Source organism: Taudactylus pleione, unplaced genomic scaffold (assembly GCF_031769625.1).
Source record: "Taudactylus pleione unplaced genomic scaffold, aTauple2 ptg001017l, whole genome shotgun sequence".
Taxonomy (NCBI): Eukaryota; Metazoa; Chordata; class Amphibia; order Anura; family Myobatrachidae; genus Taudactylus; species Taudactylus pleione.
In genome coordinates this window covers 3,009,020-3,027,844 of record NW_028285418.1, presented here as the reverse complement: position 1 = coordinate 3,027,844, position 18,825 = coordinate 3,009,020, and the positions used below count along the sequence as shown (strand labels likewise).

At 43.9% G+C, this 18,825-nt stretch overlaps 1 long non-coding RNA gene across 1 annotated transcript in view; it reads left to right on the top strand.

The window, feature by feature from the left end:
• Positions 1–18,825, top strand: part of LOC148454284 (uncharacterized) — a 55,798-nt gene that overhangs the window by 35,323 nt on the left and 1,650 nt on the right. The window contains exon 2 of the long non-coding RNA XR_015874819.1: positions 16,490–16,570. This is a non-coding gene — a long non-coding RNA (uncharacterized LOC148454284). The remainder of the gene's footprint in view (positions 1–16,489; positions 16,571–18,825) is intronic.

Below are 18,825 nucleotides of genomic sequence, written 5' to 3'. Positions count from 1 at the left end.
GGATGATAATGTAACCTGCTGAGGATAAAGTACATTTAGTGCACATATATACCAGGGGATGATAATGTAACCTGCTGAGGATAAAGTACATTTAGTGCACATATATACCAGGGGATGATAATGTAACCTGCTGAGGATAAAGTACATTTAGTGCACATATATACCAGGGGATGATAATGTAACCTGCTGAGGATAATGTACATTTAGTACACATATACCAGGGGATGATAATGTAACCTGCTGAGGATAATGTACATTTAGTACACATATATACCAGGGGATGATAATGTAACCTGCTGAGGATAAAGTACATTTAGTGCACATATATACCAGGGGATGATAATGTAACCTGCTGAGGATAAAGTACATTTAGTGCACATATATACCAGGGGATGATAATGTAACCTGCTGAGGATAATGTACATTTAGTACACATATACCAGGGGATGATAATGTAACCTGCTGAGGATAAAGTACATTTAGTGCACATATATACCAGGGGATGATAATGTAACCTGCTGAGGATAAAGTACATTTAGTGCACATATACCAGGGGATGATAATGTAACCTGCTGAGGATAAAGTACATTTAGTGCACATATACCAGGGGATGATAATGTAACCTGCTGAGGATAAAGTACATTTAGTACACATATACCAGGGGATGATAATGTAACCTGCTGAGGATAAAGTACATTTAGTGCACATATATACCAGGGGATGATAATGTAACCTGCTGAGGATAAAGTACATTTAGTGCACATATACCAGGGGATGATAATGTAACCTGCTGAGGATAAAGTACATTTAGTGCACATATACCAGGGGATGATAATGTAACCTGCTGAGGATAAAGTACATTTAGTGTACATATATACCAGGGGATGATAATGTAACCTGCTGAGTATAATGTACATTTAGTGCACATATGTACCAGGGGATGATAATGTAACCTGCTGAGGATAAAGTACATTTAGTGCACATATACCAGGGGATGATAATGTAACCTGCTGAGGAGAAAGTACATTTAGTGCACATGTACCAGGGGATGATAATGTAACCTGCTGAGGATAAAGTACATTTAGTGCACATATATACCAGGGGATGATAATGTAACCTGCTGAGGATAAAGTACATTTAGTGCACATATATACCAGGGGATGATAATGTAACCTGCTGAGGATAATGTACATTTAGTGCATATATACCAGGGGATGATAATGTAACCTGCTGAGGATAAAGTACATTTAGTGCACATATGTACCAGGGGATGATAATGTAACCTGCTGAGGATAAAGTACATTTAGTGCACATGTACCAGGGGATGATAATGTAACCTGCTGAGGATAAAGTACATTTAGTGCATACATATGTACCAGGGGATGATAATGTAACCTGCTGAGGATAAAGTACATTTAGTGCACATGTACCAGGGGATGATAATGTAACCTGCTGAGGATAAAGTACATTTAGTGCACATATATACCAGGCAATGATAATGTAACCTGCTGAGGATAAAGTACATTTAGTGCATATATACCAGGGGATGATAATGTAACCTGCTGAGGATAATGTACATTTAGTGCACATATATACCAGGGGATGATAATGTAACCTGCTGAGGATAAAGTACATTTAGTACACATATATACCAGGGGGTGATAATGTAACCTGCTGAGGATAAAGTACATTTAGTGCACATATATACCAGGGGATGATAATGTAACCTGCTGAGGATAAAGTACATTTAGTGCACATATATACCAGGGGATGATAATGTAACCTGCTGAGGATAAAGTACATTTAGTGCACATGTACCAGGGGATGATAATGTAACCTGCTGAGGATAAAGTACATTTAGTGCACATGTACCAGGGGATGATAATGTAACCTGCTGAGGATAAAGTACATTTAGTGCACATATACCAGGGGATGATAATGTAACCTGCTGAGGATAAAGTACATTTAGTGCACATATACCAGGGGATGATAATGTAACCTGCTGAGGATAAAGTACATTTAGTGCACATGTACCAGGGGATGATAATGTAACCTGCTGAGGATAAAGTACATTTAGTGCACATATATACCAGGGGATGATAATGTAACCTGCTGAGGATAAAGTACATTTAGTGCACATATATACCAGGGGATGATAATGTAACCTGCTGAGGATAAAGTACATTTAGTGCACATATATACCAGGGGATGATAATGTAACCTGCTGAGGATAAAGTACATTTAGTGCACATATATACCAGGGGATGATAATGTAACCTGCTGAGGATAAAGTACATTTAGTGCACATGTACCAGGGGATGATAATGTAACCTGCTGAGGATAATGTACATTTAGTACACATATATACCAGGGGATGATAATGTAACCTGCTGAGGATAAAGTACATTTAGTGCACATATATACCAGGGGATGATAATGTAACCTGCTGTGGATAAAGTACATTTAGTGCACATATACCAGGGGATGATAATGTAACCTGCTGAGGATAAAGTACATTTAGTGCACATATACCAGGGGATGATAATGTAACCTGCTGTGGATAAAGTACATTTAGTGCACATATACCAGGGGATGATAATGTAACCTGCTGAGGATAAAGTACATTTAGTGCACATATACCAGGGGATGATAATGTAACCTGCTGAGGATAAAGTACATTTAGTGCACATATACCAGGGGATGATAATGTAACCTGCTGAGGATAAAGTACATTTAGTGCACATATATACCAGGGGATGATAATGTAACCTGCTGAGGATAAAGTACATTTAGTGCACATGTATACCAGGGGATGATAATGTAACCTGCTGAGGATAAAGTACATTTAGTACACATATATACCAGGGGATGATAATGTAACCTGCTGAGGATAAAGTACATTTAGTGCACATATATACCAGGGGATGATAATGTAACCTGCTGAGGATAAAGTACATTTAGTGCACATATATACCAGGGGATGATAATGTAACCTGCTGAGGATAAAGTACATTTAGTGCACATATATACCAGGGGATGATAATGTAACCTGCTGAGGATAAAGTACATTTAGTGCACATATATACCAGGGGATGATAATGTAACCTGCTGAGGATAAAGTACATTTAGTGCACATGTATACCAGGGGATGATAATGTAACCTGCTGTGGATAAAGTACATTTAGTGCACATATACCAGGGGATGATAATGTAACCTGCTGAGGATAAAGTACATTTAGTGCACATATACCAGGGGATGATAATGTAACCTGCTGTGGATAAAGTACATTTAGTGCACATATACCAGGGGATGATAATGTAACCTGCTGAGGATAAAGTACATTTAGTGCACATATACCAGGGGATGATAATGTAACCTGCTGAGGATAAAGTACATTTAGTGCACATATACCAGGGGATGATAATGTAACCTGCTGAGGATAAAGTACATTTAGTGCACATATATACCAGGGGATGATAATGTAACCTGCTGAGGATAAAGTACATTTAGTGCACATGTATACCAGGGGATGATAATGTAACCTGCTGAGGATAAAGTACATTTAGTACACATATATACCAGGGGATGATAATGTAACCTGCTGAGGATAAAGTACATTTAGTACACATATATACCAGGGGATGATAATGTAACCTGCTGAGGATAAAGTACATTTAGTGCACATATATACCAGGGGATGATAATGTAACCTGCTGAGGATAATGTACATTTAGTGCACATATATACCAGGGGATGATAATGTAACCTGCTGAGGATAATGTACATTTAGTGCACATATATACCAGGGGATGATAATGTAACCTGCTGAGGATAAAGTACATTTAGTGCACATATACCAGGGGATGATAATGTAACCTGCTGAGGATAAAGTACATTTAGTGCACATATATACCAGGGGATGATAATGTAACCTGCTGAGGATAAAGTACATTTAGTGCACATATATACCAGGGGATGATAATGTAACCTGCTGAGGATAAAGTACATTTAGTGCATATATACCAGGGGATGATAATGTAACCTGCTGAGGATAAAGTACATTTAGTGCACATGTATACCAGGGGATGATAATGTAACCTGCTGAGGATAAAGTACATTTAGTGCACATATACCAGGGGATGATAATGTAACCTGCTGAGGATAAAGTACATTTAGTGCACATATATACCAGGGGATGATAATGTAACCTGCTGAGGATAAAGTACATTTAGTGCACATATACCAGGGGATGATAATGTAACCTGCTGAGGATAAAGTACATTTAGTGCACATATATACCAGGGGATGATAATGTAACCTGCTGAGGATAAAGTACATTTAGTGCACATATATACCAGGGGATGATAATGTAACCTGCTGAGGATAAAGTACATTTAGTGCACATATACCAGGGGATGATAATGTAACCTGCTGAGGATAAAGTACATTTAGTGTACATATATACCAGGGGATGATAATGTAACCTGCTGAGGATAAAGTACATTTAGTGTACATATATACCAGGGGATGATAATGTAACCTGCTGAGTATAATGTACATTTAGTGCACATATATACCAGGGGATGATAATGTAACCTGCTGAGGATAATGTACATTTAGTGCACATATATACCAGGGGATGATAATGTAACCTGCTGAGGATAAAGTACATTTAGTGCACATATGTACCAGGGGATGATAATGTAACCTGCTGAGGTTAAAGTACATTTAGTGCACATATACCAGGGGATGATAATGTAACCTGCTGAGGATAAAGTACATTTAGTGCACATATACCAGGGGATGATAATGTAACCTGCTGAGGATAAAGTACATTTAGTGCACATATATACCAGGGGATGATAATGTAACCTGCTGAGGATAAAGTACATTTAGTGCACATATACCAGGGGATGATAATGTAACCTGCTGAGGATAATGTACATTTAGTGCACATATATACCAGGGGATGATAATGTAACCTGCTGAGGATAAAGTACATTTAGTGCACATATACCAGGGGATGATAATGTAACCTGCTGAGGATAATGTACATTTAGTGCACATATACCAGGGGATGATAATGTAACCTGCTGAGGATAATGTACATTTAGTGCATATATATACCAGGGGATGATAATGTAACCTGCTGAGGATAAAGTACATTTAGTGCATATATATACCAGGGGATGATAATGTAACCTGCTGAGGATAATGTACATTTAGTGCACATATATACCAGGGGATGATAATGTAACCTGCTGAGGATAAAGTACATTTAGTGCACATATATACCAGGGGATGATAATGTAACCTGCTGAGGATAACGTACATTTAGTGCACATATATACCAGGGGATGATAATGTAACCTGCTGAGGATAAAGTACATTTAGTGCACATATACCAGGGGATGATAATGTAACCTGCTGAGGATAATGTACATTTAGTGCACATATACCAGGGGATGATAATGTAACCTGCTGAGGATAAAGTACATTTAGTGCACATGTACCAGGGGATGATAATGTAACCTGCTGAGGATAAAGTACATTTAGTGCACATGTACCAGGGGATGATAATGTAACCTGCTGAGGATAAAGTACATTTAGTGCACATGTACCAGGGGATGATAATGTAACCTGCTGAGGATAATGTACATTTAGTGCATATATACCAGGGGATGATAATGTAACCTGCTGAGGATAATGTACATTTAGTGCACATGTACCAGGGGATGATAATGTAACCTGCTGAGGATAAAGTACATTTAGTGCACATATACCAGGGGATGATAATGTAACCTGCTGAGGATAAAGTACATTTAGTGCACATATGTACCAGGGGATGACAATGTAACCTGCTGAGGATAAAGTACATTTAGTGCACATATACCAGGGGATGATAATGTAACCTGCTGAGGATAAAGTACATTTAGTGCACATATACCAGGGGATGATAATGTAACCTGCTGAGGATAAAGTACATTTAGTGCACATATACCAGGGGATGATAATGTAACCTGCTGAGGATAAAGTACATTTAGTGCACATATATACCAGGGGATGATAATGTAACCTGCTGAGGATAAAGTACATTTAGTGCACATATACCAGGGGATGATAATGTAACCTGCTGAGGATAATGTACATTTAGTGCACATATATACCAGGGGATGATAATGTAACCTGCTGAGGATAAAGTACATTTAGTGCACATATACCAGGGGATGATAATGTAACCTGCTGAGGATAATGTACATTTAGTGCACATATACCAGGGGATGATAATGTAACCTGCTGAGGATAATGTACATTTAGTGCATATATATACCAGGGGATGATAATGTAACCTGCTGAGGATAAAGTACATTTAGTGCATATATATACCAGGGGATGATAATGTAACCTGCTGAGGATAATGTACATTTAGTGCACATATATACCAGGGGATGATAATGTAACCTGCTGAGGATAAAGTACATTTAGTGCACATATATACCAGGGGATGATAATGTAACCTGCTGAGGATAACGTACATTTAGTGCACATATATACCAGGGGATGATAATGTAACCTGCTGAGGATAAAGTACATTTAGTGCACATATACCAGGGGATGATAATGTAACCTGCTGAGGATAATGTACATTTAGTGCACATATATACCAGGTGATGATAATGTAACCTGCTGAGGATAAAGTACATTTAGTGCACATGTACCAGGGGATGATAATGTAACCTGCTGAGGATAAAGTACATTTAGTGCACATGTACCAGGGGATGATAATGTAACCTGCTGAGGATAAAGTACATTTAGTGCACATGTACCAGGGGATGATAATGTAACCTGCTGAGGATAAAGTACATTTAGTGCACATGTACCAGGGGATGATAATGTAACCTGCTGAGGATAATGTACATTTAGTGCATATATACCAGGGGATGATAATGTAACCTGCTGAGGATAATGTACATTTAGTGCACATGTACCAGGGGATGATAATGTAACCTGCTGAGGATAAAGTACATTTAGTGCACATGTACCAGGGGATGATAATGTAACCTGCTGAGGATAAAGTACATTTAGTGCACATATATACCAGGGGATGATAATGTAACCTGCTGAGGATAAAGTACATTTAGTGCACATATATACCAGGGGATGATAATGTAACCTGCTGAGGATAATGTACATTTACTGCACATATATACCAGGGGATGATAATGTAACCTGCTGAGTATAAAGTACATTTAGTGCACATATATACCAGGGGATGATAATGTAACCTGCTGAGGATAAAGTACATTTAGTGCACATATATACCAGGGGATGATAATGTAACCTGCTGAGGATAATGTACATTTACTGCACATATATACCAGGGGATGATAATGTAACCTGCTGAGGATAAAGTACATTTAGTGCACATATACCAGGGGATGATAATGTAACCTGCTGAGGATAAAGTACATTTAGTGCACATGTACCAGGGGATGATAATGTAACCTGCTGAGGATAAAGTACATTTAGTGCACATGTACCAGGGATGATTCTGAGATGGGAGATTTGTATTTTGGTAACACCATGCTGCACTGCCGGGGGAGCAGATGTAATGTGCAGAGAGTGTGACAGGGTTTACTTACCAAAGTGCAAGTTTTTAGAAGTGGAGATGTTGCCCATAGCAACCAATCAGATTCTAGCAATTATCTGCTAGAGGGTGCTAGATAAATGATAAGTAGAATCAGATTGGTTGCTATGGGCGACATCTCCACTTCTAAAAACCTGCACTTTAGTAAATATACCCCTTACACTTGGGAGGGGCGTGTCCTCGCTCAGATTATTTACAGTGTAAGAATAAAGGTAACCAGCATGTGGGCTACAGGGTCTGGTATGTTAGGTCACCAGTGTCCTTGTAGACATTCCTGGTCCTGGTGGAGACGTCTGAGGAGTGGTGCTCCAGTGAGTATTATTCCCCCTAATCCCTAACTCTTTCCCTAGAGCCTATCTCCCTACCCGCAGCCTAACCGTAAAACCCCACCCCCCATGTAGTATAACTTTCACCGTCCACCAGCGCCTCGTGACATGTTGAACCATGACATTCTAGTGTCGTCATTGTGGTGTCGACATTACGAAAGTCATCTTGGTAACTGCCGACCATATGACCGGATCCCTGCAAAAGCAGCCATTATTTTCTCTGCCTGCAAAATACATGTATTTGCCCCCCTTGCAATGCAGCGTGGTTTGTATGTCCCCGGTGCAAAGTTACTGCTTTTTTGTGATCAGCCCCTACGTCGTTGTTATATTCAGATAAATGGTTCTTCCGAAAGTCATTTTAAGTTTGAATTTTGATGCATTCAGTCATCTTAATGTTCCACCAGCTCAGACACCAATGGCGTAGCCGTGAGACCGCGCTCTAGCCCCTGCACGGTGAGCGATTCCATCTCCGCTCTGCTCTAGGAAAGCGCGCAGCGTCTCACCTGAGACGGGATAATTACAGAACTGCTGAGACGGCCTTTCCTCACCCTGGTTTACGGCTTTGTCTCATCAGCAATTGCCCTCACTGCAGAAACCTTTGAAGGGAAAGTAGAGAGGAATCTGGCAGATGTTCCCGGCCCCAGACTGATACAGATCTCATTTTATATTCATATTCTTAATACAAAATATGCAGGTTATAAATATTTTATTAAAAAGAAAATATTTACCGGGTATATGTGATTGCAAAATGTATCCTGCTTGCAAACATGGACACACACACACACACAAATATACACACGGACACACACACACACACAGATATACACATGGACACACACATACATGGACACACACACAGATATACACACGGACACACACAGAGACACAGATATACACACAAGCACACACAAAGACACATACACACGGACACAAACAAGCACACACATACATGGACACACACATAGACACAGATATACACACGGACACACACAAACACACACATACATGGACAAACACACACGGACACCCACAGTTATACATACACACACAAAGACACACCCACAGGCAGACACACACATACATGGACACACGGACACCAACAGGCACATACACGGACACACACAGAGACAGACACACCCACAGGCACACACAGAGACAGACACAAAGACAGGCACAGGGACACACCCACAGGCACACAGGCACAGGGACACACCCACAGGCACACAGGCACAGGGACACACCCACAGGCATACACACACAGGCACAGGGACACACCCACAGGCACAGGGACACACCCACAGGCATACACACACAGGCACAGGGACACACCCACAGACACACAGGCACAGGCATACACACACAGGCACAGGGACAAACCCACATACACACACACACAAGCACACACATACATGGACACACACACAGACATAGATATACACACGGACACACACAAGCACACACATACATGGACACAAACACACGGACACCCACAGGCACACACACGGACACACACACAGAGATAGACACACCCACATTCACACACAGAGACGGGGACACACCCACAGGCACACACAGAGACAGGCACACAAACCTACACAGGCACACACACATATACAGGGACACAGACATACACTGGGAAACACCCACAGGCACACACACACAGAGACAGACACACAGACAGGCACGGGGATACACCCACAGTCTCACACACAGACACGGGGACACACCCACAGGCACACACAGACACGGGGGGGGGGACCCACACAGAGACAGACACACCCACAGGCACAGGGACACACCCACAGGCACACATACAGGCACGGGGACACACCCACAGGCACACATACAGGCACGGGGACACACCCACAGGCACACACACATACAGACACAAAAACAGACACACACAGACATGGGGACACACATTGCGCAACTGATGAGTAATATTACATGTGGGTGCCTATATGTGTGTTTTTCCTGTGGGTGTATATTGTGTTTTTTTTTTTGTTTTGTTTTTTTTTCATGTGGAGCCCATGGGCCCCATTTCACAATGAGACATAACCCCCTTTAGCACTCGCTAAAGGAGTTATGTCCTCCTTTCAGTATTTAACAAACAGCGCGAAGCTTAGCTTATCGCTGTTTGTCAATGTACCGCTTACGAGCAATACAGTCCCCATTGCACTTACCCCCATTTAGTCCATATTTAATAGGGGCCCCCACAGACCTTAATCCAGCCCTGCATACACATGGGGACCCACATACAGAGACACACCCACACACATGGGGACACAGGCACACACAGACACGGACACACACAGGGACACACACACACAGACAGACATAACGCAGGGCTCTACGTAGAGAGAACAGTTTAATATATTCACAGTCTACGCAAAACTCTATACAAAATATGCAGCGTGGTAGCGCTCATCCATGTAACACGTTTTGTATTTACATCTGTTTCTCTCCCCGGCAGAAGGTTTAAATGTGTTACATACAGAAGGCATCAAAGTAGTTCCACTAATGCCCTAAGGGGCTAATTAAAAGCTGTCATTTTGCAACTAGAGAGAAGTTTTAGACACATCTTTGATATAAAATGATTTATCCGTCTTTGCTGATATTCAATGTATCAACTTATTAACTAAAAGAACTTATTAACTTAAAGAATGAGGGGTACGAGAGTGAGAGCTCCCTCTGATTGCAGTGGGCTTATTATCAGACAGATTATCAGAGGGGCGCTAGATATGGCCGTCAGATGACTGCAATGAGTCGGGCGCAAGTGGAGACGGCGACGCGTCCCGCAGGCTTCATCATACTGCGCAGGCGCCAAAGAAGGAGATCTGCCCCCGAGGTGGTGCTAGACACGCCCCCCGAGGTGGTGCTAGACACTGCCCCCCGAGGTGGTGCTAGACACTGCCCCCCGAGGTGGTGCTAGACACTGCCCCCCGAGGTGGTGCTAGACACAGCCCCCCGAGGTGGTGCTAGACACTGCCCCCCGAGGTGGTGCTAGACACTGCCCCCCGAGGTGGTGCTAGACACTGCCCCCCGAGGTGGTGCTAGACACTGCCCCCCGAGGTGGTGCTAGACACTGCCCCCCGAGGTGGTGCTAGACACTGCCCCCCGAGGTGGTGCTAGACACAGCCCCCCGAGGTGGTGCTAGACACTGCCCCCCGAGGTGGTGCTAGACACTGCCCCCCGAGGTGGTGCTAGACACTGCCCCCCGAGGTGGTGCTAGACACGGCCCCCCGAGGTGGTGCTAGACACGGCCCCCCGAGGTGGTGCTAGACACAGCCCCCCGAGGTGGTGCTAGACACTGCCCCCCGAGGTGGTGCTAGACACTGCCCCCCGAGGTGGTGCTAGACACTGCCCCCCGAGGTGGTGCTAGACACTGCCCCCCGAGGTGGTGCTAGACACTGCCCCCCGAGGTGGTGCTAGAAACATCCTACATGTGTAAAATAACTTTTTAAATAAATGTTCTTGACATAATTAAATAATTAAAAAAAAAAAAAACAATTACCCATTGTAGTAATTTATAGAAAACTGAAGGCACTTAGGTATGGAATTGACTTATCATAACCCAGAATATGAAATGTATCTGGGACTCAAATACCAGAAGCAGAATATAGAATGAAAGGTGATGTAATGCAGACAGCAGCAGGAGGGACAGGGAGATTGGCGTTATTATGTCAGAGGGTGAGGGAGCAGCATGGGAAGAGATACTGGGAACAGTAAAGGGGACCTTACCTGGCCACTAGGAAGACATTACCGAGAGCTCTGACTATCTACAAAAAAAAAGAAGCCGTTAATGAAATATTTAGAGGAAGGCTACTAAGATGGCGCAAAGCTGCATAACAGCAGCGATCAGGAATGGCTTCTTCAGGGGCTGAACACTTACATACAGCTTAGAGGGCAAAGGAAGCTGAGGTGATGGGAAACATACAGTCAGGTGCATGAATATTGGGACATTGACAGAATTTTCATATTTTGGCCTCTATTCACCACCACAATGACTTTGAAATTAAACGAACAAGATGTGCTTTAACTGCAGACTTCCAGATTTAATTTGAGGGTAATTACATCCAAATCAGGTGAACGGTGTAGGAATTACAACGGTTTCTATATGTGCCTCCCACTGGGCGGCCCCGTGGGGGCTTTGCTCTGCCTCCAAGGATGACAAGGGGGACAATTTCTAAGCAACTAGTAAAAAAAAAAAAAAAAGAGAGACCATCACCATCCAAACTATTATGGTGCATACACACGGTCAGATTTTTCTTCAGATCTGTACAATAACTATTTTAAAAATCGTTCAATTGTTGATATCTGAAGGAAAATCTGACATATCTGATATGTTTGTCAGATGAACGATGTGCGTTCCCGCTTCTCAGATAACGATATCTGACATCTGATGTGTTTGCAGTCAGATTTGGACGATTCTATTCATTTGAATGCAGTCAGAAATCGTTCAAATCGTTCATCTGACACATCTGACTGTGTGTATGCTCCATAAGCCACCGACGGAGGAGAAACATCAGATCTGTCATCGATGTTTGCCAAACATCGATGGTCATTGTCCGTCACTAAGCTATGCTGTAACCATCAACGGCAAGCAAAGTGGGGGATATAAAGCGATGATGGAGACAGAAGCGATTTACCGTCCTGGAACAGCACCACGCCGTCATCTCCCCAAATTGAGTCAACCCCCGAAATGTTTGAAAACATCTGACTAGCCAAGTGGGAAAGATTGGCATTATGGCCGGGGTGTGCCATGTGCGGCTCTGTTACTGACAGGAAGGATAATGGGAGTTGTAGCATGCAGGAGGCGGAGTGCAGCCCTGCTCCTCTGGAGCTTCGCACCGTCACTGAGAATTCTGCCGAGTGTCGTCACCGTCGATCACTTCAGCGTTGGCGAATCGAGCCCCCGTTGCAGCTCCGTGTGCCTGGAGAAGTCCGTAGAGCGTAAAAGTGGTCTTGAGAATAAGTGGAAGGGGGGGAGTTGATAAGTTGCCATGACAACAGAGAAAGTGATGTGCGTTACTGGGGAAGAGAAGGGGCTCAGGTTGATGGTGGAAAATAGTTCAGAAGTAATTACACGCTGCATTTTCCCAGTGCTGGGAAGGGGGGCTGGGGGGCACTCCTATTACTATCAGGCGGTGGATAAAAGGAGAAGTCTCAAGCCGGGAAGATTTACTAATGTTGCAATAATATGAATGTACATACACAGCACTTTATCTTGCTTTGACAGCAGTTAACAGGAGCTCAAAATAAAACGATGCTCCCGACTGAAGTGGCCTGGATTTCACACAATTCTCCTACGCACTGCATTGTGGTGGAGTCAGTTTCTTTGTCTATTGAGTGTCCGCTTTCCTTTACAGAACGCCATACTTAGTCTATTGATCGCTCGGAAATCTCTTTTAGCAGGTCATTGGATCCGTGGTGTACAGTAGCTAAAACTAGAGGAGAAGGACTTGGGAATGATTAAATCAGATAATAATAAAGTCAGCAAACAATATAGCCAGGAACGCTAGAACTCTAAGGGCAGAACTGCTGCCAGTAGGATAGATGTCATCAGAGCTGTAGGGGTCTATTTACTAAGCAGTGTTAGGAGACAGAGGGCCTGATTGAGACCCGCTCGCAAGCGGTTCGATGGTGGCCCAGTGCGTATGCGCACGACGGAGCCGGCTCCATCGTGCGCATGTGCGAGACCCGGATAGCGACGGGCAAACCGTCGCTCCGGGTCTCGTACCAAAGGGGGCGTGCTGTCGATGTTGAGTGACAGCACGCCCCCTTTGGTGGGCGTGCTGGGGGCGTGGCTGCCCAGACGGAGGCGTTCCCATGGGAACGCCTACCTTCTCGGGCCGGCCCCACTGACATCACAAGTGATGGCAGTGGGAGTGCTTTCGGCTCTGTTTGAGCCGAAAGCACTCCAGGGCTTGCGGCAACGAGACCCTACCACAAGGGTCTCGTCGCAAGCCCGATGGTCGCGATGGTCTTGACCATCGCGAACATCTTCCTGGCCGCTCGCTATAGCTGTGGGTGGTCATCCACAGCTATACGAGCAGCCAGGAGGCCGCTCTAAAAATCAAGAAGGACGGCCCTGATTCACTGCGAGCGCTCTGCTAGAGCGTCCGGCTCTGAATCAGGGCCTGAGTGAAAACTGATAAGGTACCAGCCAATCAGCTCCCAACTGTCATTTTTCAAACACAGCCTGTGAGATGACAGTTGGGAGCTGATTGGCTGGCACCTTATCACTTTCTTATCACTTTTCACTCTGTCTCCTATCACTTACTGCCCTTAATCAGAATTTGGGGCAGTAAGTGATGATGACCAAGTATAAGGGGAAGGGGGGGGCTGTTATAGGATCCTATTTATCCATTGTCCCCTCAGCTTTCAAAGTGAGTACGGAAGCACCTGCTCAGACAGATCTCCTGTGTACCTTATACAGGTGTTTATCCAAAGCCGTCTGCCATCAAACTAACAGAATACACGCTGGGCCTGATTCAGACGTACGCTAACGCATTCGCAGCTGCAATCCCACGCGCAGCCACCTGCAAATGCACCGAGATGCCCACCGCCGGCTTTACAGCTCAAAGTAAATGTATACAAATGCGCAGTCGCCGGCGAATATCATTCCATAATCAGCCATCTGAATACTCCCGTGGTCACGCAGAATGGCCGCCTGAACTGAGGCATCGGAAACCACTTGATCTGCATACGGGATCGCAGGCGCAGACTACGACGCACCCTGAAAACATCCGGGACACGTCTGCGTTTTTTTTGCCGCCACTCCCCGTTACTCTCCCCCCAAACGCTCCTGTCAATCGATTTGCAAAGTAATACTCGCAAGGAGCAGCATCGCAACGGTACCTTGGCATGTGCGCAGATGGACCACGATACATGGCGCAGTAGACCGATTAATCTCTCAAAGGTGTAAATATCGGAATAGCGCACATCTCTGTATCCGGCCCACTGTACTTGAGCTGATGCAAGGTTCAATGGTGCAGCGGGTGGTGAATCTAAAGTCGCGCAGTGATGGAAATGCACGGTCTCAAGTGGGCGTCTCAGTTGTGTGAAAATTGGCCGCAGCATTAGCATAAGACACAAACGAGACAGCGGCAAAGGCTGTCTCTGACAAGTTTCAGGCCCCCTGGTGTACAGGACCACCTTACCCTGCCCGTATTTCCTGCTGCCTCCTCTGAGCCTGGCTCTTGGTCTTAGGACAGACAATACTTTGCTAAAATGGGAAGAAATGACCAGATAAGACATTTTGTGGTCTATTTACTAAGCAGTGATAGGAGACAGAGTGAAAAGTGATAAAGTGCCAGCCAATCAGCTCCCAACTGTCCTCTCACAGGCTGTGTTTGAAAAATGACAGTTGGGAGCCGATTGGCTGGCACTTTATCACTTTCTTATCACTTTTCACTCTGTCTCCTAACACTGCTTAGTAAATAGACCCCTTTGTTTTCGTTGGCTCTTGATTGTGACTTTAACCCTGGAGTGTAAAATGGCCCTTCTCCTCCCACTGGTTACAGGACGTTCCCAGCTCCCTCGCGTATCGTTCAGACCAGCTGCTGAGGCCGTAAGAACAGGGAATAGCTGTTATAATAACACATGTGGTGGAATGAGGAGACCATTGCAGTGTGTACATGACCAATAGATTTGCACTGTGGCCTTCGCCCCTGACTCACTGTAGTGGGTAAAGGTGGTCTTAGGTGGGCTTCTACCTTCCTAGGGCTTATTTAGCTGAAAAGCGCAGCGTGGGTGAGCATGTACTCGTGTGGCGAAAGGGAGAATCCTTTTTTCTGTCACACAATAGCATTTGCGTTACAGGAGAACAGTCCTTAGGAACGCTGACACATCCCTAGCAATACAGTGCCCCCTTGTCACCGAGGATTCTTACTATATGGATATATTTGAAAGACTTAAGGATTGAGGCCTGTGGTGCAGGTTGGTCATGGTTAGACCTCGCTGACTGCAAACAGAGTGCACCAAGAATAGAGACGTCAAAGAACGTGACGGCACGGCGCCCTCTCCGCTGACCGGTCCCGCCCCACGGAAGCGCTGAATGCGATAATCTTCTGCCTCTCTATTCTTAGTATAATGGCTGCCTCCCAGAAGCGTAATCTAGTCATTTACAGACTTCATGGTGGCCGACAGCTTAACAAGTGAAAAGTTTTTGAGGTAAGTTTTGTGGGCGTTCAGGTTAAATGCTGAGCTGTAGCGCTGGGGCAGGATTCTGGCAGGAGTTTTGAATTTTTGGCTTTGGGAGACAATCCAATAAACAGCGACGCCGTGTCCGCAACGGAACATCGCGTCCAGCAACATCGCTAGGAAGAGGTGCTCAGGAAGTACAGCATATAGCAAATGCTGAAAACATACATCTTGTTCTAGAGCAGTGTGCAAGCCCCATATCTCTGCAGAGCAGTGTGTGCAAGTGAATTGCTTTGGTCTCCCCCTTGTCTGTGCATCGCAGCTGCCTGTGTGCTAATATTCTGCCTTATTTTTCCCTTATTTTTCCAGACAAGCTCGGATTCTGTCCTTGACCCGCACCAGCTGCAGGCCTTCATGGAGCTCTGCCGTCATTACAAAGCAACCTCGCGGGTACAGTAACAGCTCTCTTATCCGTTTACTCCGTTCCAGCTTCTCTGAGCGTACACAAGTGCCATGGAAACTATTCCCCTAACTATATTCTTGTTTTTTCTTTTTTGTTTTTTTATTTTTTATTTTTTTTTTTGCATTTTGTGTAAAAACATTTTTTTCTCCCACTGTGTCATGACTTTTTGTTTCTGTCTTCTCTGTTCAGAATGTTTTCACTTCGCACATTATTTTTTTATAGTTTATTACCAGATGATTTTTGCTAGTTGTTTGTTTTGTATTACTAAAATGATAACTGAGAGAAAAAGAAGCCTTCAGGATTAAATGAGAGTGAGCTTATAAGGTTTTTTATTTATTTTTTCATTATTATTTTTATTTATTGCTGCGTACATGAAAGGGTTACTGCAGCCGCCAGTAAGATTGCGCATATGGCGCCGGTGATATTTTCCCCATGTGTATTTTTCATGGCGAACAATTATAATAACAGTAAAAAAATCATTGGAAAATGCTTCGTTCATAAAACACAGCAATTTTTTTCTATGTTTTTAAAGAAATCATATAAAAAATATATATATATTTAATTTTGGAACGGACAGCCCATATCTGGGTTTTCAGTTGCCAGCAGGCAAACGTATGTGCACGCTGGCAGGGCCTGCTCCAACGAAGCACAAATTGAGCCTTAAGGCTCCAGGCCAGTGTTGTTGGAGCAGCTGATTGCGGCTATAAGAGATCTTTTCATACGTTTCCTACAGAACTAATTTATCTACAGCCAAACAAACTGTTAGAAGTAGCGCACTCTGCGAGAGAATATACTGCAGATGTTATTACACTTCAAAACAAAATAATATTTTAATATTGTCCTAAGCAACTGAAAAACAGATGGTGGGACTGACTGACCTTCATAGTAACCGAGGGCAGACCACATTCTAAGCCTCCAATAAACTGATACATCTGCAGTATAGTGTAAGAGGATAGATGTGTCCTCATAACATTGTTGCGCCAAACAGCCCTTCTCTGTACATCAGGTCATGTGCGACTTGGCTCGTGCTGAGCGTCCTTTTTGCTCCAATATGCGTCTTAGGGACATATTCAGTTTGGAGCGAATAGTCCGTTGCCGGACTTTTCGCCGTCGTCGCAGGTTTCAGGCTCGAAAAGTTTTTGCGCTTGTCGCTGCATATCCGCATATTCAATTCCAAATCGGTGAAAACGGGACCCGACGAAAAGTCCTGTCATATTTGGGGAAATCAGCCTGAAACCCCCCAAAAGATGCTCTGACATGGGGGGTTTCACTATGGGTATCCCCGAATAGCCCTGCTAAAGGTATGTGGGGTCTTTAAACGGTCTCAATAGGTGCTGTCTTGCGCTTTTTTAGAAGGTGGTGAAGAATCGCATTTAGGAGTGGTTTTTTTTGCAAAATAAGTAGTTCCATCAAATTTGGGGTACATGAAAACGGGTGCTAGCATATTTTAAAGTTGCTAATATGAAGTTTTAAAAAAATGTGAAAAGTCCACCTGCCGCAACTACCTGCAATCAAAAAAACACCTGGGGCATACTTGGGGACCCCCCTGAGTCTATATTCGCTAGTTTAAAAGCTTGTCCCCAACTTTGAGGTGTTGTAATGTACTTTTAAAAACATTTTTTGACACAGATTACCTTTGGGGGACTGTCCAAGAGGTGCAGGGAGGTTTTTGGAAGTCTGCACGCCAAAACCCCAATTCTGCACTTTTTCTCGCCACCTATTCGTAGGTGACACTTTTTCGCCAGGTCTGATGCATTGACTTTTCGCTCCGGCAAAAAGCCGGACAAATTGAATACGGGGATAAGTGGAATCGTCGAAAATGACGTTATCTGCAAAAAAGTTTTGCTGAGAACGGCTTTTCGCTCCAAATTGAATACGGCCCTTAGTCGCAGCTCGATGTAACATAACTGTTTCACGAGACTGCACTGATTCATTTCATATGTGACACTTGTACACCTGAGTGCGTCTGAACCTGCATACGAAGTTACAATACAGCGCCCGCAGCTTTCTTTCACGCCAAGTTCCGTTGTACAGATTCAGGATCGGTCGCACACAGATTTATAAGTGTCGCATATCAAATGAATCGGTCTCGTGCGGTGGTTTTGCCACAGAGCATCGCACTAGGATGCACATTCCAGTGAAAAATGACACTACACCCCTTGGCGCAGCCCACTCGCGTATGAGGACAGATCTGTACAAATCCAGGCTTTCAAAAATAATATATTAAAGGTATATACAATCT